The sequence below is a fragment of the Haemaphysalis longicornis genome, unplaced genomic scaffold, assembly GCF_048455015.1.
Source record: "Haemaphysalis longicornis isolate Haplotype H1 unplaced genomic scaffold, Haemaphysalis longicornis Haplotype H1 scaffold_1, whole genome shotgun sequence".
NCBI classification, from domain to species: Eukaryota; Metazoa; Arthropoda; class Arachnida; order Ixodida; family Ixodidae; genus Haemaphysalis; species Haemaphysalis longicornis.
Window position 1 is genome coordinate 304490831 of NW_027526203.1, and position 27375 is coordinate 304518205.

General features: G+C 50.0%; 1 protein-coding gene and 1 pseudogene across 1 annotated transcript in view; both read left to right on the top strand.

Annotated features, from left to right (window-relative positions):
• The window catches only part of LOC144149659 (protein turtle homolog A-like), a 721048-nt gene that overhangs the window by 261788 nt on the left and 431885 nt on the right, over nt 1–27375 (top strand). The window lies entirely within an intron of this gene.
• On the top strand, nt 1975–23605 carry LOC144174795 (uncharacterized; annotated as a pseudogene).

Here is a 27375-nt window from a genome sequence, read left to right on the forward strand (position 1 = left end):
CCTATATTTCGGAATTCACGACGGACATTCGGCACATCAAAGGTACCGACAACGAGGCTGCTGACGCACTTTCACGCATTACCTCCATAGGCAGTGCTGCATCTGCTGTGGACTGGGAACGCCTAGCTCAGGCACAGATTGAGGAACCTGAGCTGCAAGCACTGCGGGACCACCCGGGTTCCCTCCATCTACAACTTGTGCCTCATCCGTTCGTGCCTGGCTCACTTTGGTGTGACATGTCAGCGGCGGCGCCTCGACCCTTCGTTCCGGCTGCCTTTCGTCGTGCTGTTTTTCACTCGCTCCACGAGATCTGCCACCCTAGCATCCGATCCACTCAGCGCCTCGTCATACAGCGGTACGACTGGCCGAGCACCAACACTGATATCCGCCAGTGGGCCCGTTCGTGCCTCGCTTGTCAGACAGCCAAGGTGACCCGCCACACCAAGACTCCCGCGCAGCCATTTTTGCCACCTAGCTGTCGCTTTGACCACGTGCATCTTGATTTGGTCGGACCATTTCCTCCCTCTCGTGACTGCCGGTACATTCTCACAATTTATTGACCGCTTTATTGGCCCGAAGCCGTACCGATTCCGGACATCACGGCAGAAACGGTCGCAAAAGCCTTCGTTTTGGCATGGGTTTGCCGTTTCGGCTGCCCCGGCATTGTTACCACAGATCGAGGCAGGCAGTTTGAATGTATTCTGTTCACTTCCCTCAGCCGCCTGCTTGGCACTAAACACTGCCGCACCACGGCATAACATCCCTGTGCCAAAGGCATCGTTGAGCGGCTCCATCGCCAGATAACAAGTGCTCTCACTGCGCGCCTGGAAAGAGAGCACTGGGTCGATCAACTTCCTGTAGTGCTTCTCGGCCTGCGTGCCGTCCTTCGTCGCGACCTCGGCTGTTCAACTGCTGAACTGTCTACGGCGCACCTCTGCGGCTTCCTGGTAACTTGTTCGTCCCTTCGGCCTCCTAGCAGCAGCCGCTTGAGTACCTCCAATGCCTACAGGACTGCGTGCAGCACCTGCGACCGGTCCCGCCTCGGTCTTCTGACCACCGTAACTTTGTGCATCCAGACCTAGCGTCTTCGACACACGTTTTCCTCAGGCGAGACGCTGTAAAGGTGCCTCTTACTCCCTCCTACGATGGGCCGTACCGTGTCCTTAACAAGACCCAGAAGCCCGACACCATCCTGTTGAATGGCCGAGAAGAAGTCGTCTCGTTGGACCGCCTCAAACCGGCCTACCTCGAAACGCCACTTAACAAACTCCGCTCAGACATCGCAGGCCGAAACACTCCACTGCTCGCCCCCAAAACCAACTCCCCTCTGCCTCACCGTCGCGTGAAGTTCGACATTCCGTCTGGGCGGGGAGCCCTGTAGCGCCCTTTGGTCGGCGCTCTTAGCCGGCGCCAAGGCGCCGGCTATGAAAGATGAGGACAAGAAAGAAACGAGCTGGCGTTCTTGGTGCGTCAGCACGGCACGGGCAGTTCGATTCCGAAAGCCTGCCACGCTGGTACTCTCTCTCTTGCGCTGCGACCCCGTGGTTCCGACATTATATATATATATATATATATATATATATATATATATATATATATATATATATATATATATATATATATATATATATATATATATATATATATATATATATATATATATATATATACATATATATATATATATATATTGCCGCGAACTAGGCATTAGGTTTGTTTATGTTTTGTGTTTACTGCCCGGCCGCGAAGCGAAGTGCGTGTTCCATTCTTTATTTTTATGCCGCACGGGTTATCTCATTCTGATACGTAGAGCGTTTCGCCCTAACGTCACTAGCCTCGAATAATCTTCTTTGATCTACAACGTTATAGATGTAAATCGATGGTTTGAGAAACACTCGCGCCGAAAGATAAAAGCCTGCAGAGCAGGCGCCGCGGGAATTCCGATCACCGATGCTCGCTTGCGTACGTCACTTTGCTGACTGCTGCTTCGCCGCCTGCGTATTCTTTGAGTTGTTAAGGGAGCACAAGTTCGCTCCAATAAACTTGTTTTCCTTGAAGACAACTCCGTCGTCTTTGGCATCGTGACATCTGGTGGAGGTGCTGGGTACATGCCCCCTCAACCCTCTTCAAGTCGTCAAGCAAGCCCAACTCGTTCCAGCCGCCGACAGCAAGGCCTAAAGCCGGAGTTCGGACTACTCCCAGATAAATTGAAGACGGAAGACGTCAGGGCCGCTGTTACGATGACCAACGCATCGAGCCCTCCTCTAGTTCTGCAACAACCCCGGGAACCACCATCATTTCATGGATCACCTATGGAAGATCCTGAGGAATGGCTTGAGCATCTTGAGAGGGTCCGAACTTTTAATCGATGAGATGACGACGAAACACTCAGGCAAGTGTTTTTCTACCTTGAAGACTCCGCACGGATTTGGTTCGAGAACCACGGACCTACGCTGACAACCTGGGAGTTATTGAAATCCGAGCTCTCGAAAACGTTCACGACTTTGGTACGTAAGAAACGGGCCGAGCAGCTGCTACAGACACGCAAGCAGCATCCCAATCAAAGCGTGCTCGTGTTCGTTGAGGAGCTGAAGCGACTTTTTCGCCATGCGGACCCAGAAATGAGTGAAGAAAAGAAGCTCAGGTTTCTAATGCGAAGAGTGAAGCAAAAGCTTTTTGCTTGTCTTGTCCATAACCCTCCCAAGACGGTTGCTGAATTCGCGTCTGAGGCGGCCGCGATGGAGAAGACGCTTGAAGTTCGAATGAGGCAGTACGACCGCCCAGCCAATGCGATGGTTTCGGAAACGATCGGTGCCGGGTCCATTAGCTCCGACGCACTACGCGAGACCATCCGTGAAGTGGTGAGGGAGGAGCTACGGAAACTTTTCCCGACGACGTCGCAACCCCAAGTCGGTTGCCTAACTGCCGTGATCCGGGAAGAAGTCCAAACCTCTTTGGGAACTTCAATGCCATCCGAAGTACACTGCGAGCCACAAGCTATGGCGGACTCCGCGGCTGTTTGTCGACCCCGCCCTGCTCTAACACGTCGTCAAGAGGCCCCGCCCTACCGCCGCCCACTGTCCCCCGCCCGACCCCCTGTAGTACGAAAGCAGACGCCTAGAAAGACTGACGTATGGCGAACACCGGATAATCGTCCTCTGTGCTACCACTGCGGAGAGGCCGACCACATCTACCGTTGCTGCCCATTCAAGAGACTCGGACTTCGTGGTTTCCACGTCGACGCACCACGCCCCCGACCCGGCCAGCGCACATCTGATATTGAAGAATACCTGTCCAACACCAGCCTTGGGCCAGCCCGTTTCAACCGTTCGCCGTCGCCCTACCCGTACCAGTCGCCGGACCGCCGTAGCAGTGCTGACTTTGCACGTGGAAGGTCCCCCAGCCCAAGCGGGGGAAACTAGAGGCAGCAATTTCTGGAGGTGAAGTTGCACAACGGTGGAAAAACGAGAACCCTCCAACGACGCAACGAATCGCCGAAGACTGTGACTCACGACATGCCCTCATCCCGACGACCCGACCTAACCCTGACGTGACTCCCGAATACGGCAATAGCCACAAGGCGCGACGGGTACCCGACATGACCGAGCCTGCCCCTGAGAAGACGACGACAATGACGACGCACAGTGCCCGACTGTTAACACGCACAAGCCAAGATGCGACGCCCCGACGAACCCGGAACTCGATGAAGGCGGCTTCCGACGTCCAGTTGTCCATCGACGGCTTTGATGTAGTCGCCCTCATAGACACCGTAGCGGACTACTCGGTTATGAGCGGATCATTCGCGTCTAAGCTGAAGAAAGTTACGACCAAATAGGACGGTCCGCGGATACGCACCGCAGGAGGCCATCTCGTAATGCTAAGTGGAACGTGCACATCACGCGTCACCATAGGCGGCTCGAGGTACCATGATGCGTTCGTCATTTTACCTAACTGCTCCGGCGACGTAATTCTCGGAATGGACTTTTTGACGGACAACGGCGCAATAATTGATCTGCAGACCAAGTAGATACTTTTTCCTCTGATCACTTCACGACGCCGCCACTGAACCCCGATTACCGTGCTGCTGTAAGGATCGCCGACGATCACGTCACCCTGCCACCCCGCGCAAGCTTGATGATCACCGTCTACTGTGAGGATGCTGCTCCTGACATCGACGATATCATAGAAAATGACCAAAGGTTGCTTCTCAACCCCGGTGTCTCCGTCGCAAGAGGCATTGTGCGCTTTAAGCAATGCAAATCCCTCGTTTTGGTCACCAATTTCACCGAGGAGTACCAGCATCTAAACAAGGGCGCTGCAATTGCGTTCCTCGAAGAGACTCAAGAAGCAAGTCAAGTGATCGCGGCCCCAAACTTTGAACGCGCACGCGCAGATCCTTCCAAGCTGCCGCATCTTTTCGACGTGAACCTAGTGCTGCCCCAAGAAAACCGGGACAAATTACTGGATTTGCTGCGCCGCTACAGCGAGTCTTTTTCGTCAAACTCAAAATTACGTCCGACACCCCTAGCAAAGCACCGAATTATAATATAAGATGGCGCCCGACCTACCCGACAGTCACCATACCGCGCCTCTTCACACGAGCACGAAGCCATCCGGACTCAAGTCGAAGACATGCTCAGCGACGACATTATACAGCCATCGAAAAGCACCTGGGCTGCGCGGGTCGTACTCGTGAAGAAAAAAGACGGCACATTAAGTTTCTGTATTGACTACCGGCGACTGAACAAAATCACCAAAAAGGACGTGTACCCCCTGCCACGAAGTGACGACGCCCTCGACCACCTCTGCCATGCGAAGTACTTCTCATCGATGGATGTGAAGACCGGCTATTGGCAAATTGAAGTGGACGAGAGAGACCGAGAGAAGACTGCATTTATAACCCCGGACCGCCTACACGAGTTCAAGATGATGCCTTTTGGGCTGTGCACAGCGCCAGCCACCTTTCAAAGAGTCATGGACACTGTGCTAGCTGGCCTGAAGTGGCACACTTGCCTCGTATACCTCGACGACGTTATGATATTCGCCCGAACTTTCGACGAACACCTCGCAAGGTTGGAGTCTGCACTTGAGGTCATTCGTACGTCGGGGTTAACGCTGAAGCCTGAAAAGTGCGCGTACGAGGAACTGAAGTTCTTGGGCCACGTCGTCAACGCTGCGGGAGTCCTACCTGACCCGGCAAAAACTTCAGCCATTGCAAACTTCCCAAGGCCGAAAGACAAGAAGGGCGTGCGAAGATTGCTCGGACTGTGCGCATACTACCGGCGCTTCGTCACAAACTTCGCGCGCAGTGCAGAGCCACTCACACGCTTGAAGAAAGATAGCACCCCTTTCAGCTGGGAAAACGACCAAGAAAAAGCATTCTTGCGAGCTGCAAAAACACCTGCAAAACCCGCCCGTGCTCGCTCGAATCGACGAAAACGCCGAAACGGAAATGCACACGGACGCTAGTGACATAAGCTTGGCTGCCGTCCTCGTCCAAAAGCAAAGCGATTGCGAAAAGGTAATCGCCTATGCCAACTGTGGTCTGTCGAAGGAGGAGAAAAACTACTCTGCCTCTGAGAAAGAGTGCCTGGCTATTATATGGGCGATTTCAAAATTTCGCACATTCGTGTATGGCAGACCATTCAAGGTTGTGACAGACCACCATGCGCTGTGTTGGCTCGCCAATTTGAAGAACCCCTCTGGCCGCCTTGGGCGGTGGCGCTTGCGCCTGCAGGAGTTCGACGTTACAGTCGTCTATAAATCCGGCAGGAAAAACTCCGACGCCGATTGCCTGTCCCGCGCCCCCGTCGACCCACCACCACAAGGCTCCGATACAGCGCGTTCTTCAGAGTCGTGACGGAGAGTGACCTCGCCGCCCAGCAGCGTGCCTACCCCTACTTACGCGTCATGATCGACTACCTCGAAGGACGCAATGCCGCCGTGCCTAAAGCGTTCAAACGCAACTTACCAGCATTCAGCCTGAAAACCTCCGTCCTCGTGAAGAAGAATTTCAGCACCGGAACGAGAACGCATTACCTCCTTGTCATCCCCGCGGCCCTTCGTGACGAAATTTTGGAAGCGTGCCACGACGACCCGTCTTCCGGACATCTGGGCACAGCTCGCACTATGGGAAAAATCAAGGCGAGGTACTACTGGCCTCGCCTTACCTCTGACGTCACCCACTATGTCCGGAGCTGCCGTGACTGCCAGCGACGAAAAACGCCCCCGACGAGACCCGCCGGACTTCTGCAGCCAATTGCCGTCCGATCGAGCCCCATCCAGCAGATTTGAATGGACCTTCTGGGCCCGTTCCCCCCGTCACGATCCAAGAACAAGTGGATTGTCGTGGCGACAGACTACATGACGCGCTACGCCGAGACGGCCGCTCTTTCGAGTGGTACTGCATAAGAAGTCGCGAAGTTCTTCATAAACCAGGTTGTGCAGCGGCATGGAGCCCCTGAAGTCCTAATCACGGACCGCGGAACGGCCTTCACTGCGGAGCTTATGCAAGGAATATTACTCTACAGCACCACGGATCACAGAAGAACGACGGTGTACCACCCCCAAACGAACGGATTTATGGAACGTCTGAACAAAACGATCGCGGATATGCTGTCTATGTACGTTGACGTTGAACATAAGACTTTGGACGAAGTCCTCCCGTATGTCACTACGCAGATGACACTGTTCGAGCTTCTCTACGGAAGACGGCCGACTACGATGCTCGACGCCATGCTTCCGCACGTAGAAGACGACGACATCAACGCCGACGTCCAAGGATACCTTCAACGTGCGGAGGACGCCCGCCAGCTCGCTCGAGTTCGAATAACGGACCAGCAGGTGGTGGATGCCGGACGCTACGATCTCCGACGCCGAGACGCCGAGTACCACCCTGGTGATCGTGTGTGGGTTTGGACTCCCATCCGACCACGCGGACTCAGTGAGAAGCTTCTGCGATGGTATTTCGGACCCTACCGGATTTTACGACGTGTTGGTCAACTTACCTACGAGGTGGTCCCCGATGGTGATTCCGGCACATCACGACGACGCACGCGGCCCGAAGTCGTCCACGTGGTTCGCCTCAAACCTTACTGCGCAAGATGATGGTCTTTTTTGTTGTTCTTATTTGTTCGGGCTGCCCTTTTATTTTAGCATCGGGTCGATGCACTCTTAGAGGAGGAGTAATGCCGCGAACTAGGCATTGGGTTTGTTTGTTTGTTTATGTTTTGTTTTTACTGCCCGGCCGCGCCCGGCTATGTTTTCTGTGTCCCAAGCGAAGCCGTGTTCCGTTCTTTATATTTATGCCGCACGGGTTATCTCATTCTGATACGGGGAGCGTTGCGCCCTAACGTCACTAGCCTCGAATAATCTTCTTTGATCTACAACGTTCTAGATGTAAATCGATGGTTCGAGAAACACTCGCGCCGAAAGATAAAGGCCTGCAGAACAGACGCCGCGGGAATTCCGATCGCCGACGCTCGCTTGCGTACGTCAATTTGGTGACTGCTGCTTCGCCGCCTGTGTATTCTTTGAGGTGTTAGGGGAGCACAAGGTCGCTCCAATAAACTTGTTTTCCTTGAAGACAACTGCGTCGTCTTTGGCATCGTGACAATATATATAAATATAATATGTAATATATTATATATAATATATATATAATATATTAATCACACTGTTATATATACCTGATACAGCAAGGGACATGGAGGGGCAAGGGAAAGGAGCGTGTTCATATAATAGGGTCATGGTTGGAGGACAGCGAGACACCGTAAAAGCCGAGGGAAGAGTAAAAAAAGCAATTTTTAAATCACCTGGTTCGAACATGGGAGGGCGTTACATACATGCAAGCGTTAGATATCCATGTAGAATGGGCAGCAGAAAAAAAACATCAATTCGAAAAGTGGTGAAGTTCTGTGGTAGTTCTTAACAACGTTTTGCGTTAAGAGCTACGATAGCACTTCACTGTTCGAGTTGTTTTATTTCCCTAACACGAATCACACGCATGCGCGCACCTCGGCATCCTCAACACAATTCGTGTTTACATAGCATTTTCAAATTGCAGGATAGCCTGAGGCCGGAGGGGGGGGATAAAGGGGCAGCAGACGCTTGAAATTATTTGCACCGTTGGCAACCGCTTGGCGCGCAGCCTCCTGCAATAGGCGGTACCGCTCCCGCGCCCTTGGGTGCCGGATTAAAGAAGGCAGCGGCTTGATTACATCTATTTAACTAGCGGACGCGACATATAGCAGCATTTCGTTCTGGAGTTGGGCACCTCATTAAGAACTGTGAGGGTGCGCCTGATCGGGGTGAAGCGGAACGCAAACAGGGGTGGCGAAGTTTTCGTTACGCGGTAATGCAAGGCAGATGGTGGAGGACGGCGGAGAGTGCGAAAGAAAGCCGTACAGCAGCGGTGTCTAGCGCCACCGGGTAAAAAACAGAAAAACAGTGCCACAGAAGAGACGCATGCCCGCGCATGCGCAGTAGTTGTATTTCTTGGTCGGTACGGCCCGAAATGGCTAATCCGGCACGTACGTCGGTTTCCGCGGTCTCCGTGGTGAGTCTCTTCGATCGTCGATCCTATAAGGCTTCGTTCTGTGCCCTCGCTTTTCGATGAACTTTTTATTGTTGTTATTTACTACACATTGCGGAAACTGATGAATATTTAAAACCGAACCTCAAATAAAAAGAGAGATAATAGTTGAAATAGAAAATGAAAGCGTAAGCGTAAGAGTTCTCGAAAGAAAAACACTGGAAGAAAATACGCTGTCCTCTGCTCCGCTCTCACACATCGGAAATACATCAAGTATCCCAAAACTTTCGTTCCAGGCACGTACTTGGAAGACGAAAAATTGGCCACGTTCATCCGCGATCCTCGTTCGTTGAGCGCCGTGCGCAATCACTTTAAGCAGTGGCCGCTCTCGACGGAACGCCTGTATGAAGCGCAACGAGAACGGAAGCTGAACATAAGTAAAACAAAAAGCACAGCGAAAACGAAACGACGCTTCCTGTTGCGAAGTCCCGCATTCGGCGGGCAAGCAAAGAAATCTGGCGCGCAAGATGTGTGGTGGGGCGGCCTAAAAAAGCGGGTCTATACTCGTAGAAAGGGTGAGGCTGACATCCGAAAGCGACTCATTTGACACGTGCGAGATAAACAAACGCGTTTCTGCAGCCAGCTTTGCTTTTATACATGCGTGTGTGTAGGCATGTTGCGTTAGACGATACCCTCACATAGGACGTCCTTTCCATCATGCTTCCTTTGGGGGGAATTTTATCTTTGGCGGATTCATGTTTCATGCAACGCACTTCTGTGTATGCCTATAAATCCGCCGAAAGTACAGAGAACAGCGCCAAAACTGGCGACAATAGCACTCAGCGCTCGAGTTTAAATGAACTATATACATAGGCCAATACAGTCAAACCCGGTTATAACGAACTACAATATGCGCCACGATTAGTTCGATGTACCCAATAGTTCGAAAAAGACGAACCCGCTCATAACGAGTTTTTTTTTTACGACTTCGCAATACCCGGGACCACCTCACCCCACTCCCCTCCTCCTGCCATGCCCGCATGCAGAAACGAACACAATAAAGTATGTCATTACCGTACATAAAACTATCTATCTATTGCACGCAATAAAGCTACTTTCTGCTGTAACTACCAACTTTCCCAAAAAGTTTGATTCTTGTTTTCACTTTCGTTTTGGCGCGCGTCAACTAGCACAGCATTCTCTACATCAGACATCATTTGCATCAGTTGCAGTCCATGTCCGTCAATATCACAGCAATATTGGTGTGGCACATTGACTGCCGAAAGCCGTCCGATGCTTATAAGCATCGGACGGCTTTCGGACGGCTTTCACTCGCGACATCCTCCACCTGCTCGGATCCCCCCAGAAGTTCCAGCAGCTATGACATCGGTGGCGGTGCGGCGTCCGAAAGGCTCACAGTGAAGGCGTCGTCATCGTCGACACTCAAATGTCCCTGTGTCCCTGTCCCTGTTTTTTTCTGCGCTTAAGACGAACGTTGTCGACACTCAGGCAATCCTCGAAGTGCGCTCCTTTCAGTACAACATCGGGAACGTTAGCGAGCTCTTCTCACAGTTCTGCAATGCTTCCATCTTGGTCCGGACTCGCTGACTGGGAGGGTTTAATCGTGAGTCAGGCGCGTCGGAAACAGTTATGGAAAGTGCCGGGAGTCACGTCGCTCCATGGGAGGCTGAACATCTCCATCGCAGCCAATCAACATCTCAATCGCCGCTCCGAGACCATGCATTTTGGCGGCAATTCTAGGCGCGCCGAGTTCGATATATCAAATGTGAACTGCGTTATAAGGAATATGTTACGCCTGCATTTTCGTAACTGATATTTCTTTGTTCGATATACAGCATAATTGGCTCTATCCGGGTTCGTTATAACCGGGTTTGACTGTAACTCCCGTGCAAGGGACATTCGCATTTATTACAAGCTTGTATAGGTCAACCACGCCTACATTTAGCGCTGAAGATTCTCTGGCCAGGTGGCATGGACAGCAGGAAACTTGGTGACGGGGATCATTATGCGAGCGATGAGCACAGAATCAGCTGTGGAACTAGCGCTGCACGCCAATCCACACATGCGCAGCTACTGTTGTAAAGGACAGCAAATACCCAGTCATTTGCTCGAATCTCATCTCCTGCGCTCAATGCTGCCACATCCGCACCTCCAGTAGGAAAGGGCGCATTTGGGAAAGCATTCATCGGTCGCTTAACGATTTTGGTTGAAGCGACAGTGTTCTGACCCTAATCTGCATACTTAGGTTAGCAGCGTTTGTGGCTGCCAAAAGCACAGGTAACCTGGTACTTCGTTTGAAGGCAGCGACTTTCAAACAATGTTCTCCGATGCACTTTTTTGCATGATGATGATAACGCTGAGCACGAGTTCGCGGGTTCGATTCCCGGCTGCTGCGGCCGCTTTTCTGATGGAGGCGAAAAGCAAAAATGCCCGTGTGTACGAGATTTCGGCGCACGTTAAAGATCCCCAGGTGGTCAAAATTAATCCGGAGCCCTCCACTACGGCACGCCTCATCGCCTGCGTTGTGTCGGCGCGGTAAACCCTACAATCATCAATGATAATGCTAACCATTCCAGGTGTGTTATCTAGTTTTAGCAGCGACAATATGGCAGGAGCTTTCGCGTCACCTACCAGTCACTGCTAAGGTTTCATACGTTAGCGTTCCACAGGCCGAATTAATATAGCGCTAATGCATAATGCGCCCTTCGCTCATCCTGTGTCACCTATCGCGGCGGTGATGAGTGGCTTGTCAGAGGGGCTGCTGCGTTTCCGTACGATGAGAGCTGCATTTTTTCCTCGCCCAATAATAGGCGAAAACGAGAAAGATGAGGCGTGTAATTGGAGGATAGTGTGTGTGGGTTCGTATATTTCAGACCACAAAACTTCGCTCAGTATGGGAAATCATTGAATGTGTACCAAATGCCTTCGCGGTAACTTGTACAAATCGCGGATTACACTTGAGAACTATTGAGCACAAAAATTACATTTTTCAATGTAAGAATGAATAAGTGTGCTCCCTCGAAGCAAAAACACCTCGTTTTCTCCGCCCACTAATCATAAAGAATGCTACGTGTCAGTGTGTCACCAACTATCTTACTCATGGCACTTTTTTCTAACGAGGTCAACCGCTCCTGGCTGCACGCGAGCGTGCACAACCGCCAGCAGTAATTAAAGAAACGCGGATGCTTCTGTTTAGGTCACGAGACCTGTTTTGACGAATAAGATGCTTTCATCTTGAGAAAAACATTTTTCGTAGAGTGTCTTTAAACCTTGAAACGAGTATATTAGAACTAACTTGGGAGGAAGTTCTGTTAAGTGAAGGACAAAATAAGACGACGCCCTTCTACTCTGCGAAGAAGGATGAACAGAAAAGATGTGGTGCCCAGCCTCAACGTAAGCGAGAATGCTTTGACCGGGTCGTAGAAACACGTTTGTTTGTAATTTGCGATTCAGCATACTCACTGGTTAATTACCGGAATGAAATGTTGACGAACTAGAGTTTCATTCCAGTGGAAAAACATGGGGTGTCGGTTTCCCTCCCGTGGACGGCTATGTATTGGCAGCAAACGAGAATTCCACAATATTCACAACTATCACTCTAAACATGCAATTTTGAAAATTAAATAAAATCGGCGTATTGTTAGAGTTGTCCTAGTGGTTAATTTTAATGTAATTTGTTTCGCGATAGTTTCAATATAACAAGAGTTAGAGCCACTTTCTATAATGATACTCCTTCCGAAGATGGAAATGCTTCACTGTGCAACCATCAACGTAGGAAAGCCATTTTCTGAAGACCAAGCTTACAACAATAATTTTAAAGTTGGCTTCACCTTTTAAGTTCAGTAAATAGCAGGGAAAACATCTTTTTTTGGAGAATCAAAAACCGTCTTGTATTAAAATATGAAGGCCCTACGACCTTTTTTTGATGCGTAGCATTCCGCTGACATTGGAATCAAAAACCGTCTTGTATTAAAATATGAAGGCCCTAAGACCTTTTTTTGATGCGTAGCATTCCGCTGACATTGGATTTTTAGCACTCATCTCATACCATGTGTGACATCAGGGCCACCAGATTCAAGTAGTGAAGGTGGTTCTGAGCGTTTTCATAACATGTGCCAGGGACGTCACGGCCATCCCTGTTATGTTATGCTGCCCCCAGCACACACCTAAACATCGTCATTGTTACCTCTCATCTTATTCATCTTCACTTTTTAAAGTAGGGGCACTTTACACCCATATATACACTATTATTATCAAGTACATCACAATCATCGCCACGGTACTTTGACAACAAATGTGACAAAACAAACAAACACTGTCTTGGTGCTCTTTGCCCTCAGACGCCCTTGCGCCATTAAAACATACATAGTAGTAGTGACCCGTAGCATTCTTTGCAGGTACCCCCACAGCCAGGACTATGTAACGCCCTTCATTTCCACAAAAATGCAGATTTGCGGAAGTTCCACCTGTAATCATTATAACAGCCTAAATAAAGATAATTGTTCGAACAGAATTCTGAAAAACCAAAAATTATGAAAAGTAGAAGAAAAATGCGAAAAGTGGCGACACGTGTAACGCCCTCCCTGCATTTCCACAAAAATGCAGATTTCGCGGAAGTTCGGCCTGTAATCGTTATAATGGCGTAAATGGAGATAGTTGGTCGAACAGAATTTTGAGAAACCAGAATATTTGGCTGTAAACAAGTCACACTCTAGACAAGCGGCAAAAGAATGCTATGCATTAAAGGACAATTCTCTGAATTTCCACAGATGTTTATTTTAGGACGCCACCCTTTGGCAGCGTTACCTAGGTTTCGCGGGGTCGGCTTCTGTTTATGTCCACGCAACCGAGTGAGCGAACGCAGCGGCGACGGCAGAAAGAAAACGGAGAGGAGCGTGTGGTGAAGGATAAGGGGAGCGTGGTACGCCTGGCTATGGCGTCATCTCTCTCACTGCCTCCCCCTCACTCCTGTTCCATGCGTCGCCGCCAAAAAGCGCCCTGCCCCTGGCACTTTCCTCAGACCCTGTCATTTCGCCGCTAATCCAAACAACGTGCCATTTGCGCGGGAGGTTCAAACCCGATTTGCAACAACATGCTTTCCGGCGGTGGCGGCGCGACTCTAGATAACGGCAGATTAGCACGCGCAGCCCTGCGTTCGCCGATCACGCGATCACTGCCTGAAACGAAGCAGATATGCGCCGTGACCGAGAAGACTGCAGCTCGCGTTAACCCCAACTTTGGCATTCGGGAGTATAGTAATCGTCAGTGAATTTTTGTCTCTGCTCAAAGCTGCGGCGGCATTCTAACAATGTGTGCTTGGGGATTGGCGTTGACTGCAAGTCATTCAAGCATGTGTTGGTGTTACTTCAGGCCCACTTAAATAGAAGTTTAGTTTCGGAAAGCGGCGCCTCAGGGCTGCGAAGGATATAGTTCACATTGGCGGGAAGGGAAGAGAGATTTCCAAGAAATAAATTTCAAGTGCTCATTCTGTGGTCTATTCAGGGTAGTTTGTGTTGGATCGGCCACTGAGCAGGCAATAGAGCCATAAGCGGGCCGCACTTACATATGTCAGATTGGGGCAGTCATGGAATGGTGGGCTGCGTGAAGCGATATCAGCTAAAGTACCTGCAGCCTCGTTGAGCATGATTTCCGCATATCCAGGGACCCACACAACGCACGCGCATATCATGTGGTAGGGAAAAAAATGTGGGAAAGTTTCAGATGAATATATTTCTCAGGGTCATCAAACGAAGCACAAAGAGAAAGGCAGCCTATTATAAACATTACACTTCAAAGAGAGATATGATATTTTCTAATTGCTAGAGCCATGGCCCGATGTTCTGCGTCAAGGAGGAGCGGTGACAATCTAAAGCAGAAACTCCTGTTCCAGACAAATATCTAACCACCACGCAACTCTTCGACGCATACAGTTAAATACCCTCCTTACACCTGCTCCTTCCTTTCTCTACGGTCTCCGACACTCCCTAGCATGTCCCAATCGTTCCGAACCATACGCTGATTTAGAACACTTGATTTTCTCCTGCCCTATTGCAATTCAATCCCCACATTTTCCACACCCTCCTCCTCCAACGTGGCGGCATTGGCTAGCCTCGGACCAGCTCACGGACCAGTTGGCGTTCGTAAACCTGGCCGGGGACATTCTCGGTGCTTAATGTTGCGTTTGACGAAAGTTTTTTTCTTCCTCCTCCTCCTGTACAGGTCCGAACAACGAATTCCCACAGCACCTTTAGCTTCATGTTGCGAACCATCAGAGGAAATAACAACATGGCCAAGAAAGTGTGCAAGATGGTCGTCTAATACACTATGTAACTTGCGCACAGGCGGCAGCTTGCTATGTTTCGAAAATTTTATATCCACCTGGAGAGACAATTCATAACGCCGTGCTTGTAATGGTTCTATAAAGAAGAGGTAAACGCCAATTTGGGAAAGAATCGCGCACAAAGAAAAGCTGAGGGCCACAGACGTATAAGCAGAGGTCAGCAGGTTCACTCACGAGTGCACTCACACAGCCCCCACTCAGCACTCATGAGTGAGTGGGGAGTGAGCCTCGCCATCGTGCTGGATTTGCGAGTGGGAGTGCGAATGAGTGAAAGCCCCACGTGCAGTGAGCCCCGCTCACCACTCGCGAGTGCACTCGTGCTACTGGCGCCATTTGCGGGGCTTACCACGGTGAGCACCACTATTGCGCTTGTACTCGCGGTTGGCTACTGTCGCAGGAGCCGCTCGCTGTGATGGTTGTTAATGGCGGGATTGCTTTTAGCTTCGGAAATATGTAGTCACTGAGCTCTGTATGGGGCACACTAGGATTAATTCTCTGGTGCCGTGTTGATATAGGAATGTGATTTGGATGGCCTTCTGACACCGTAATGGCCCTAATACTGTTCGGTTTCATGACTCGTAGAGGGCCTGCTGTACACACTAGCGTGCGAGGGGAGACGAAGAGTGGTGAGCGCGAGCACGACTGAGTGCGAGTGGTGACGGCGAGTGGTGAGCGTGAGTGAGTGCGAATGGTGATGGCGAGTGGATAACGTGGGTGCGAGTGAGTGCGAGTGGTGACGGCGAGCGATGAGCGTGAGGGCAAGTGAGTGCGAGTGGCCACTGCGAGTGGTGAGCGCTAGCGCGAGTGGGTGCGAGTGGTGGTGGGCCCGTAGTGAGCGTGAGTGTGAGTGAGTGCGTGAGGAAAAATATATTTTTCTGCGTGATTGTGAATGAGTGGCGCCAGGTTTTGCTGGGATATGCGTATGACTAAATAACGCCGATGATTTCGCGACATCTGTCTCTTTAAGGACAATGCGGCGTCCTAAGCGCCTCTAATCGATCGTACAGACTGTGAGGGCATGCAGATAGATGCCTGTTCTCTGTCTCGAACCCTGTCTTTGCACGTGCCGATGTACCTGACCATAATGTTTATTATCTAATGTGTGTAATTTGTGTGGATGGCTGTGTGCATAAGTATGTGTGTGTGGTGCTAGAGTGCAATTCTTAACTCAGTGTACCGCGCAACTAGTACCCATATTTTATTGTTTGTTTTATCTGTCGTTTTATACTTTTATAGAGCACCAACCCTAGAAAGCATAATACTGTTGGTGGGAATTTTCAGAAAACAACAGCAATTTTTTGCATTTATTGTGGGAGCTTTTCCGTACGCTGAACATGTGGCGCAGTTTTACGATCTACGATCCCGGGGATTTGAGTTGGCGCCGCAACGTGGCTTTACGCTCGCGTGCCACTCTTGTCAATATCGCTCCGTTGCCTGTGACGATTGCTGGATCCTAGCCATAGACAGCTTTGCTGTAATAGGCAGAATCCTTATCACGCAATTTCGAAATCGAAGAGCAAGCGCCCAAGCGCTAGAAGGTTTCGATTCAAGTCATACTAAAAGCATGCAAAAGAATCGTTTGCATGGAATCCCAGCTGATGATCCTCGGGGGGAACATGACCAACAATTGGCCCGTGGGCTGAATATATTGACACCACAAGGGTCGTCGCTTTATCACTTTCTGGCATTATTCTTAGACGTTACGCTGTCCTGTAGCTAGGATAGAGAAGGATGAACACAGCACTATAGTTAGCACCACCCACACACAACACTGTTTACGTAGGTGAGATGAATTTTGTATAATCCCATAGCGTTGGTGGCCTCCAGATTGGTGCACCATCCTTGGCGATGCGATGTGCCTTACTTTTTCAAATTTTTGTATTATTTGCAATTCTTACTAAACCTGCCATGTTGTCCCTGGTCGTCTCCGCAAGCCGTGCTGGTCTAAAAGAGACAAAATGGAAGGGCGGAAAAGGAACAAGTCTACACGCTTAGGTGTACGACCTCAGCATATGCATTGTTTCCTGATCATGTCAGTTATGGTGTTGTGCTCGTTATTGCTGTTGGGAGGGACATTTTTTCCGTGAAAACAGCATCTATGTTTCGGTTTGTACACATGTGCTTTCCCCACGTTCGAACTTCAGTCAAGTGCTTCCTGCAGAAACTAGTCTTGCAGCATCTTTTGTGTAACAGGAATAAGGGCCCGAACTGATAACGCCACCTTAAGAGAACAACTCAATGAAAAACGAAATGTCGTACTCACGGAGAAAAAAACTCCGCGAATAACTTCGGGTTCAATAGCGTCGGCAGGAGTAGCCAGGACGTACGCGTGCGCCGGTACCACCGCTGCAAATTGTGTACGGTGAAAAAACCGCGAAGGCGCCCCTACAAACTTTAGATACTCTTAGGCAACTGCGGAAGGAATTCTGCGATAACTGATGAGCAGTCGTAATCCGCAAGAACAACATGGCGGGAAGCTGGGTTCACCTCCTCGGAAAGGAGCCAGGAAATATTGAAGAGTGAATTCGTCGGGCCATTCTCTGTAACGGCGAGTTCTTGTGACAGCTGCGCGATTTCGAAGCTCCGGACTTTATTTGGAGGCCCTTTGAAGGATATGCCGGTCTTTGGATTCAGCTTGGCCGGGGTGGTGTTTTAGGCCTGGAAGAGCACTGAACAGCAGGAATGGTTGCGCTTGCAGCAGCTTTAAACCTTTTGTGGCTCCGAGCTGTGTGCCGCGTGTGGATACTTGAGCCTGTTTTTCAAGAATTGAACGAATATTCTACCTGGAGCGTACATTTGCAGTGAGGTATTGCAGCAGCGGGGAAACTCTGCACGCAATCATTTGTCGCTGAACCTTTTCTAACACTGCAACCCATTTTTGCCTTGTGAGAACTGTCGTCTTGCGTCAAGGCTTTGCTCAACGAACGCGACAGTCTCTAGTTTTCTCAGTCGAAGCCTTCCTGTGAACGCAAATTATTGTGAAACAAATAGTGCTGAAAAAGAGTTTTTTTATCCAGCGGTAATTATTGGTGTTCCTCACTAATTTGAACACCTGGCTCGATATTATGATGCATGTTTATTTGTAGGACCAATTCGCGCTCCGCCTTTTTTATAAAAGGAAGCAGCTTGATTGCACTTCAGACTTGTGCCGACGGAGAACTGTTGTATGCAAGTTGTGTACGAGTTGTATACAACTGCTGTAAACAACGCTTAGTTGTATATAAGCTGTCTACCAATGCAATAGTTAACCGAATAAGTAAGATCCTAGATTACCATTAACCCAGAGAGCAGGCTGAGCTTAGGAAAGTATACTCAACAATGGATCGCATCCGTGTCGTCACACCCGCCGTGGTGGCTGTGGCCAAGTGCTGGTGAGCCCAATGATCGGAGGTTTGATTCCCGGTCGCGGCGGCCGTTTTTCTGACAGAGAAAAACGGTGAAAATACCGGTGGGTTCAGAATTTCGGCGCCGGTTAAAGGCTTCAGGTGGTCAAAATTAATCCGGAGCCCTCCAGTGCGGCGCGCCTATTCGTCTGTGTAGCATCGGCGCGTTAAATCTCATAATCAATCAATCAATCAATCAATCAATCAATCAATCAATCAATCAATCAATCAATCAATCAATCAATCAATCAATCAATCAATCAATCAATCAATCAATCAATCAATCAATCAATCAATCAATCAATCAATGCAGTGTTTGAAAAATCCATAGGATATAATCAGCCTTTTACATGTCGTTTATAGATTACGAAAAAGCGTTTGATTCAGTGAGAACCGCAGCAGTGCTGGAAGTATTGAAAGGCCAGGCCATAGAGGAGGCCTGCGTAAGACTCCTAGACGACGTATATAAAGAATGTACGCGCGGGATACTCCTTCACAAGTTAAGCTACAAAGTTCCGATCCGTAAGGACGTACGACAGGGTGATACCATATCGCCAAAACTGTTCACAGCTTGTCTGAAAGGGCTATTCAGGCAGCTCGACTGGGTAATCACAGGATTAGAGATAAACAGAGAATACTTGAGCCATTTGAGATTTTCAGACGACCTAGTCTTGCTGAGCGAGTCTGCAGAACACCTGCAAAAGGTGCTTGAGGAATTCATTCAGAAAGCAAGAACCTTGGGCTCGAAATAAATAGGAATAAATCAAAAGTAATGATAAATAAACATGTCGAAAGCACCCGGTTCAGCATATGTAACGAAACGCTTGAACAAGTAGAAGGTTATAACTACGTCGTTTAGGTCGTCTGGGATGATCTCAACCGCGAGAAAGAAATCCGGCGCAGAATAGGCATTGGCTGAGGTGCAGTTGGAAAACAATCCGAAATAAGGAAAAGTAAGCTACCTATATCGCTGAAAAGAGTAATATACAACCAATCCGTCCTGCCGGTGATGACAGATGGAGCGGAAACTTGGCGCCGTGCGCCGTACGAAACAATATGAAAGCAAACTTAGGTTGGCTCAGTGGGCCATGGAAAGTAGAATGGTAAGAGTAACGTTATGGGAGAGGAAACGAGCTTTCTGGATCCGAGAGCAAACTAGAAAAGAAGATATCTTAGTTCAAATAAAGACAAAGAAATGGACTTCGGCTGGCCGCGTAGTTAGGCGAAATGACAACCGGTGGACCGCCAGGGTGACAAAGAGGATCCCGAAAGACGGGTCTAGAAGGGGAAAGCCAATTGCTCGATGGAGGGACGAAATAAGAAATTTTGGAGGCAAAGAATGGACTCGAGCGGCGCGGGACAGGAGCGTTTGGAGGTCAATGGGAGAGGCCTTCGTTACCTCCGGCCTACAGTAGACATAGTGGGATAATCATGATGATGATTATGATAAAGGTGGTGGTGGTAGGGTACATCATCATAAAAAAAACAAGTAAAATTCTGTGGGTATGCCATCCCTGACCCCTCCGAGCGAAAGGTGCACTTTCGCATAGAAACTTCTGACACCACTGCAGTGGAAGCACTGAAGAAAGGGCTGGCCGGTCTTCCCAGCATGTGCGACCACATGCACCGAGTGTTTAAGAGCACAGTTGAAAAGCACAAGGCCAAAGTTGCGGATGCTATGGAAACATGACCTGTACTTGTATAGTGCTGTGCAAAGCATTCACAATAAAGTATTGTTAACATAGGGACGTGATGATTATGATGATGATGATATTGTGTAATAGCTATAGAACTTGCCGTGGCCTTACAGTATCTACAAGATAAATTCGAGGCGTACCCGAAAGCAATGCCGGTAATTTTTAAGTAGTCCTTTTCCACCAACCCCAATGCCGAGGTGCTTTGAGGCGTCGACTAGAAGCATCTAGGCTCGAGCAGAACGATACATTAGAGCTTCCTCTGGGGGATAACTGCTTAGCGATCGCCCCTACCAATCTCCCAAGCAACGACTTTCAAAATCTGTCATGTCAGGAGCCAGTTCATCTTAACTTTACAATAAAACAAGAAGGGCTGATTCTCACTAGCACGCAAGCTAGGCTACATCTTCTCCCATATAGTGAAACAGCCCCTCCAGTTTCATGTCCACTATAGATAAATGATAGCCAACACTTAATATTTTGGGTGTGTCCCCACTCAATACACCCCAATACACCGCTCAATAAACCCCAAATTACACAAGACCCAAGAGAGCGGCTAACCTCGACTAGAAGAGAAGAGGAGCCTCATGGCCTAACAAACTTCATTCACAACATCAGTAGAACCCTTGAATGACGCTTCTCAATCAGCAATGCTACCTACAACCACTCATTACCCCCAACTTTCTATCTTCCGCGCAATAAAATGCTCTCTTTCTCTCTCTCTCTCTCTCTCTCTCTCTTTCTCTCTCTCTCTCTCTCTCTCTCTCTCACGCTCTCTCTCTGTAGTAGACACGGTGCCTACGCTACGTGTTAACACACAAGATCGATCATCGTAACGAACATCAACTGAAATATCAACGTGTTACGAAAAGCATCATAGAATATTTAAAGGCGGAAACATCCTTTGCCTAATTTCTGACAGGTGCCTTCATAACTTGTCTTGCCTGGGCTTCGCACGTCCTTCATAAGTCCATTACATCTTGTCGATCTCGGCGGAGCTTTGCCGCACACGGGACACGACGACAAGCACTGAGGTGCCTTTCATGCTTCGTATCTGGCAAGAGGTCCCGGCACGCCTCACACCTTCAGTTTCAACAGCCGCCTGGAGGAACTGATAGCAGCCCAGAAGCGTGGCCAGGTTACTGTGAACTTGAATATTTTATCATGGAAAAGGAAATGCATTTTAAATGCAGAGCATTTCTTTAACTCACGATGTCACCCGGCGTTGGCGTGCCTCGGCGTCCGCAACAGCCGTTCCAGGTGCGCCCTCTCCCCCACTCCTCATCGCCTGCTCTCCGCTGCTCCTCGCGTGTTCTCTGAGTGCTCGGATCGCGTTCAGCAACAGGTGGGGCGCGCATGCGTCGTAGTTTGGCGCGGGAGCAACAACAGTTGTGGCGTGATCGTGACGTAGTCGTGACGTGGTCGTGGCGCGGTCGTGCCGTGATGGGGCGGTTCTCGGCATTCGCTCTCGCTGTCAATTTCTTTCGAACCAGATAAAAACAACGCCGGCGGCGGCTGCCTGGACGGCACCGTCGCGTTGGCGCGCGTCATCCCCGTGGTGAGCGACATCGACGACGCGGACGCCGCTTCGCTGGAACGGTTTCGGGCGTTCGCGGTGTGCGCGTCGTGCAAGGACTCGTTGGTCCGCGGCGTCGTCCCTTCGATGTGCGTCGCCTGCGGCTACAGGTACCCTCCGCGTCCTGCGCACCTGCCCGAGCTCAACGCGGTGGAAGAGCGGCTGATCTCGCCTCGACTGCCGTTCATGAGCATCGGGCGGTTGACGCGGGCGACGGGGCAGTACAGCCCGTACGGCAGTACCACCACCACCAATTCCTACGCCACGTAAACGACCCCAATGCTCTGCATTTACTCGTGTCCCTCGCGCGGGGGCATGCGACGGAGGATTTTTAATGACGCAGTGAAGATAAAACCGGTAAATCCGCAACTGTTTACCACTGTTTACTGCTACTGTTTACTACTAGATGGAAAATAGCCTTATGTGGTGGCAGAACACATGACACGAACCAGGGTTGATGAAGAAGCGATGTGTTTACAAAATAAGACCATCTATTCACAAGCGGCCACAACGGAACCCGTGCTGGATGTGCCCCGCACTCAGCTTCCTCGTCGTCGATCGTCCGGACCACACCGGTATGCGCTACTGCCGCATTCTTCGTCTGCTCGTGACAATGGTATAGTGGATACGGTCTTGGCCCACTGGACTGGATGAGTTCGAATCCTGGAAAAAGTTGAAGGTTTTTTTTTAATCGATATCTAAGGTCAACACATTACACTGTGTCAGACACCTACTGGTTGCACATGTATTTTCATCGGTAAACGCCGCGCATAGAACGCCGCTAAGACCTTACTACATTCACATCGTCTAGTTGTGACGTACACGCCGGGCCACGGGGTTATTCCCTCCCTCATTCGCTTCTTGCCGCACCGCTTGCAGGCCGTCTACTTGTAAGAAGCTTGAAGTACAGCGTACTGGAGTATTTTGGTTTTTGTTCACTAAGTCTGAGTGGGATGAAAATCCCAGATCTCGTCTGAGAAAATGGGGATAGCATGCATTTTCCTGGTTTATCCTAACATTCCTTGTTTCTCACACTGGAAGAAAGGCAACGGAGTACATGTCATCGGTCCACGCACACTTGGTTGCAGTGTTCACATGTTTTCAGGCTATTCCGGTCTTCCCGAAAAAATCTGAGGTGGCTGCGATTACGTTATCGTAATTCCCGTTTTCGGGCTTCAGTTGGCTGGTGGTGCTTGCTCAGTACTAAAGGGACCCTGCAACAACCTTTTCAACTTTTTTTCAAAACTTTCAATGTTTGCAGAATGTAGTGAACCTACACATCTAGTACTTAGATTAGGGAGTCGCAAAGTACCTCAGCCAAATGTTACGGTTGTATACCCACCAAACAATTTCGAAACTTGCTCAAAAAATGTTAATCTCTTTCCCGGTCATGGTGTCCTTCTAACGCTGGAATTACGTCGTTACAGCGCCGTAGCGGATATTGGCCGGCGTTCGTTCAGTTGCAGCAATCAACGCATTCAGTCATAATCATCATCAACAACAACAGTTTATTTAGATCCACTCCAGGACGAAGGCCTCCCCCATTGACCTCCGCCCGCTTCCGTCCTGTGCTGCCGGAATTAATTCTTTGCCTTCGAATTTTCGTATTTCATATCTCCATCGAGTGAATGGTCTTCCTCTTCTTCTAGTCCCGTCTCTCGGTGTCCATTTAGTCGTCCTTGTAGACCACATGTTGTCAGTTCGTCGTACCACATGGCCAGCCCAAGTCCGTTTCTTTTTCTTAACCTGAACTACGATATGTATCCAAGTTTGCTCCCTAATCCAGGTAGCTTGTTTTCTGTCCCTAAGCGTTACCCCTAACATTATTCGTTCCATGGCACGTTGGGTTGACCTAAGTTTGCATTCTAATTGTTTAGTAAGGCGCCAAGTTTCTGCTTCGCATGTCACCACAGGCAGGACGCTTTCGTTGAATACTTTTCTTTTTAGGGATAGAGGTATCTTACTTTTCATTATTTGCGAGTGCTTGCCGAATTCACCCCAACCCATCCCTATTCTGCGCCAGATTTCTTCGTGGTGATCGCCAGCAGGCCCAGGTAGGTCTTATATTCTTGTACTTGTTCCAGGGATTCTTCTCATATGCTGAAAAGGGCGTGTTGGCACGTTTGTTTTGCATTACTTTATTTTATTCATATTTACCCTTAAACACACAGCGAAGCTGTTTGATTGTATAGTTTCTCAATCGCCACTTAAAAAAGAAAGCCGCAAAAGCAAAGCAGAAACGGAAGGCGCAACTGCTGCGACGAGCAAATCACGCAGTGCCGCTCCGTGCTTGCGATAACTATATCTTTTGCAGTTCTTCCAGACGAAGTAAAGAGTGAAAGCGTATATCAGAAGTGTTGCAGAGTCCCTTTAAAATATTGTAGTTCACTGCAGCCGGGGTAAAATCAGCTTGTAGTACAAACATCGCACTCACGCGTTCCTTGCCATATTGCAGTCGAGTAGGCAAGTCGCTCTTGCAGATATAAGCCCGTAAATGAGGTAAATGTGTTTTGGCGTTTCATAAGAAAAGTCTGTTATGGCGCTGTCTGAAATATTACTAGTTCTAGTAACGTTAGCTACCCTTGAGAGTAGCGGCAGCGATTACTGCCCGTACCCGCAATGCGGTACTTCGCACGTGTGGTGACTCGTGCATAAATGTATTGACGCTGTTTGTTGTTGTTGTTGTTGTTGTTGTTGTTGTTGTTGCGCGTTCCGCGGAAGCGGTACAAAGCAGTAGGAAAGATCAAACTGAAATGAATGCGCTACCAAGATATCTAAAATAATAACGCTATGCGCTAACGATTGCCACGATGCACTAACAATTGCACTTACTTCCCAAGAGGGAGTCCTGGCCCCATTTTTTGTTTCATGTAACTTGGTGGACGAACCCTCCGAAGACGACGATGTTTGTTCTCGGTCTCAGGATATCGATGCAATGAGTGCTGGCAGCGCTAATGATCCTGTACTGCAATAAACGTCATGGTCCACTGCCTCGCGTTAACTCCATTGCATTCACCACAAACCGATCGAAATAGCCGCGGACCGAAACGGATCAACCCACACAGATATCCTCCTTGCATCGTATTGTTTGTTGAGCCTTGTGCTTCCATTAATGAGAAAACATTTGTCACAAACGCTTGGCTAGAGTGCTGAATTTATTTGATTGGCGGTTCCGCCATTACGGTTTTCTTCTCGGGCGGCCATTTCGGGTAGCTTCTTCCTCGTCCTTCACACTTTGGATAACCCGTTTTTTTTTGTATTTTCCTATGGACCCCTACGGGGTCCATGGGCGAGCAACAAGACGCCATGCAAAGCGCTATCGAAGAAGCACAGCAGTATCTAAGCGCCCGGGGCCTTGAGTGTGCTTCGGAAAAATCGGCCCTCCTTACTCTCTGCACCAAGACAGCGCAACATCGCAAACAAAGCATCCCGGATCCGGCGCTCACAATTGCAGGAAACCCAGTCCCCAATGTTGCCCATCTCCGCATCTTGGGTCTCACGATTCCGAAAAACGGTTCAGGTCTCCATACGATCGCACCGCTGCAACGAACGCTCTCCCAACTCATTCACCTAATACATCGTGTATCCAATCGAAGATTCGGAATGCAAGAGTCTGATACATTACGCATTGTTCAAGCCGTACTCATTAGCCGGGTCGCATAGGGCACACCATATTTGGCCCTCAAAGCGAGTGAAAGAGCAAGGCTTAACATTTTGCTCCGCCAGGCGTACAAGACTGCCTTAGGCCTACCTCCAAAGACATCAACCAAGAATTTGTTGCGTCTAGGAATCCATAACACATGGGAAGAGATACAAGAGGCGCATCACATCTCCCAGTTAGAACGCCTAAAACTAACACCGACCGGACGGGCCACGCTGAGAAGGTTAGGCTATTCGACACCCCCCCTTCAAGAGCATAAAGAATGAATGCCACTGCACGTACGAGAAGCCATTCGTGCAGCCCGGATTCCGAGAAACATGGATCCGGTTCACAATAAGGCTCGACGCATCGCTAGAGTGCAAGCTATGCGCGCGCGCTAAATACGGTAATAGCCAAATTGCACGATACACTGACGCGTCCCCGTATCCGCATCGGCCTGCCCATGCTGTGTGTGTAACAAATGCAGCAGGGCATGAAATAACCGCTCTCACGGTCCGCACAACATCTGCAGAGGCTGCCGAGGAGGTTGCAATTGCCCTAGCCGCCACGACGGGTGACGACGCCATCGCAGTGCTGACAGACTCCCAGGCAGCTTGCCGTAATTACCTACGGGGACGCATTTCCAACACAGCGCTTAACATCCTCAAGAGCATCCCCCGACTCCCCGAGGTACACCTCGTCTGGGTACCTGGACATGGATTCCTCCAAGATAATGAGGCGGCACATGCCGCTGCCCGCGCGCATATACACCGGGCCATTACCGAAGAGGGAACAACTTCGCTTTTTGCCCCCAAAATGGACCCGCTCACGAATTACGCCGAAATTTTAGCCCACTACCGTCTCGACCGAAGAAAATACCCGGACCCGCACCCAAGACTATCCAGAGATGAAGCCACCACCCTGAGAAGACTTCAGACAAATACATATCCCCACAGCACCCTTCTTCACGCCATTTACCCAACTCAATACCCCGCCACCTGTAATTTCTGTCCTTCTCCTGGCACCCTATATCATCAGGTATGGGAGTGCCAAAGAACCCCGCACCTCCCTCCCAACCCCACCCCATCCTATGAGCAGTGGATGGCTTGCCTGACTAGCCCGGACCTCAGGATCCAGCAAGACCTGGTGACCAGGGCCCGGACAGCCAGCCGCAGCCAGGGTATCCTGGACTAAGGATGCCCTCCACCAGGCGGGCGCCCTAACATCTGCGCCTCAGGCTCGCAAATAAAGATTTATCAATCAATCAATCCTGCTTTATTAGATGCGACGCTGAGAGGAGCATCGCTTGCCGGCGGCCCTGTCCTTCCTGCGTCGTCGTTGTCCCTGTCCGCACAGCTGCGTCTCTCCTCCGCTCACCCCCTCTCCTCTCGCCGTGATAGCGCGCCCTCTCCCCCAACATCTGTGGCGCGCCAGTGCGGCGCGCTCTCTCACTCCGCCGGTGGGCGGCGCTGCGCGCGGCGCAAGCACGCTGTGCGCATGTGCAGCGCCCTCTCTCTCCGCGGTCTCCTCTCCTTCGGGCGCGCTGCGCATATAAGCGGAGTGCCGCGCTCCGGCCGGTCTCTCAGCCGATGGTCGTCCGCGCTATGCTTGCTCTCTCTCTCTCTCTCTCTCTCTCTCTCTCTCTCTCTCTCTCTCTCTCTCTCTCTCTCTCTCTCTCTCTCTCTCTCTCTCTCTCTCTCTCTCTCTCTCTCTCTCTCTCTCTCTCTCTCTCTCTCTCTCTCTCTCTATCGCATTACCCGATGATTGCTCACGCAGTTCGAGTAATCGACCCAACCGAAACGCACAATGGAACTCCCTTCAGCGTCGCATCACACCAGGGTTCCCGCGAGGGGTAGGGGCGTAATTTTTTCTATTCTGTCGGAGCAACGAAAGAAGTTGCTTGACTCGTCTGTGGCCGTCCCGCGCTTGCTGCCGATGTGGTGGCACGGATGTTCCAAAAGAGGGTGTTTGAAGCAATTTCAAACCAGCCTTCCCTTGGCACTCCCGCCATCCTCGCGCTGGAATAAAGGGTAGCGCTCAGCCAATACTCCAGCAGTTTGTAATGGAGGGTTAATTTGCAGTGGACGCCCGGTCGGTCCATCCTTACAAAGACTCGTCAACGTTCCTCGATCCGACGTTTCTACGATCGTCATCGCGCATGCGAAAGATCGAAATACTTTATTGGTGA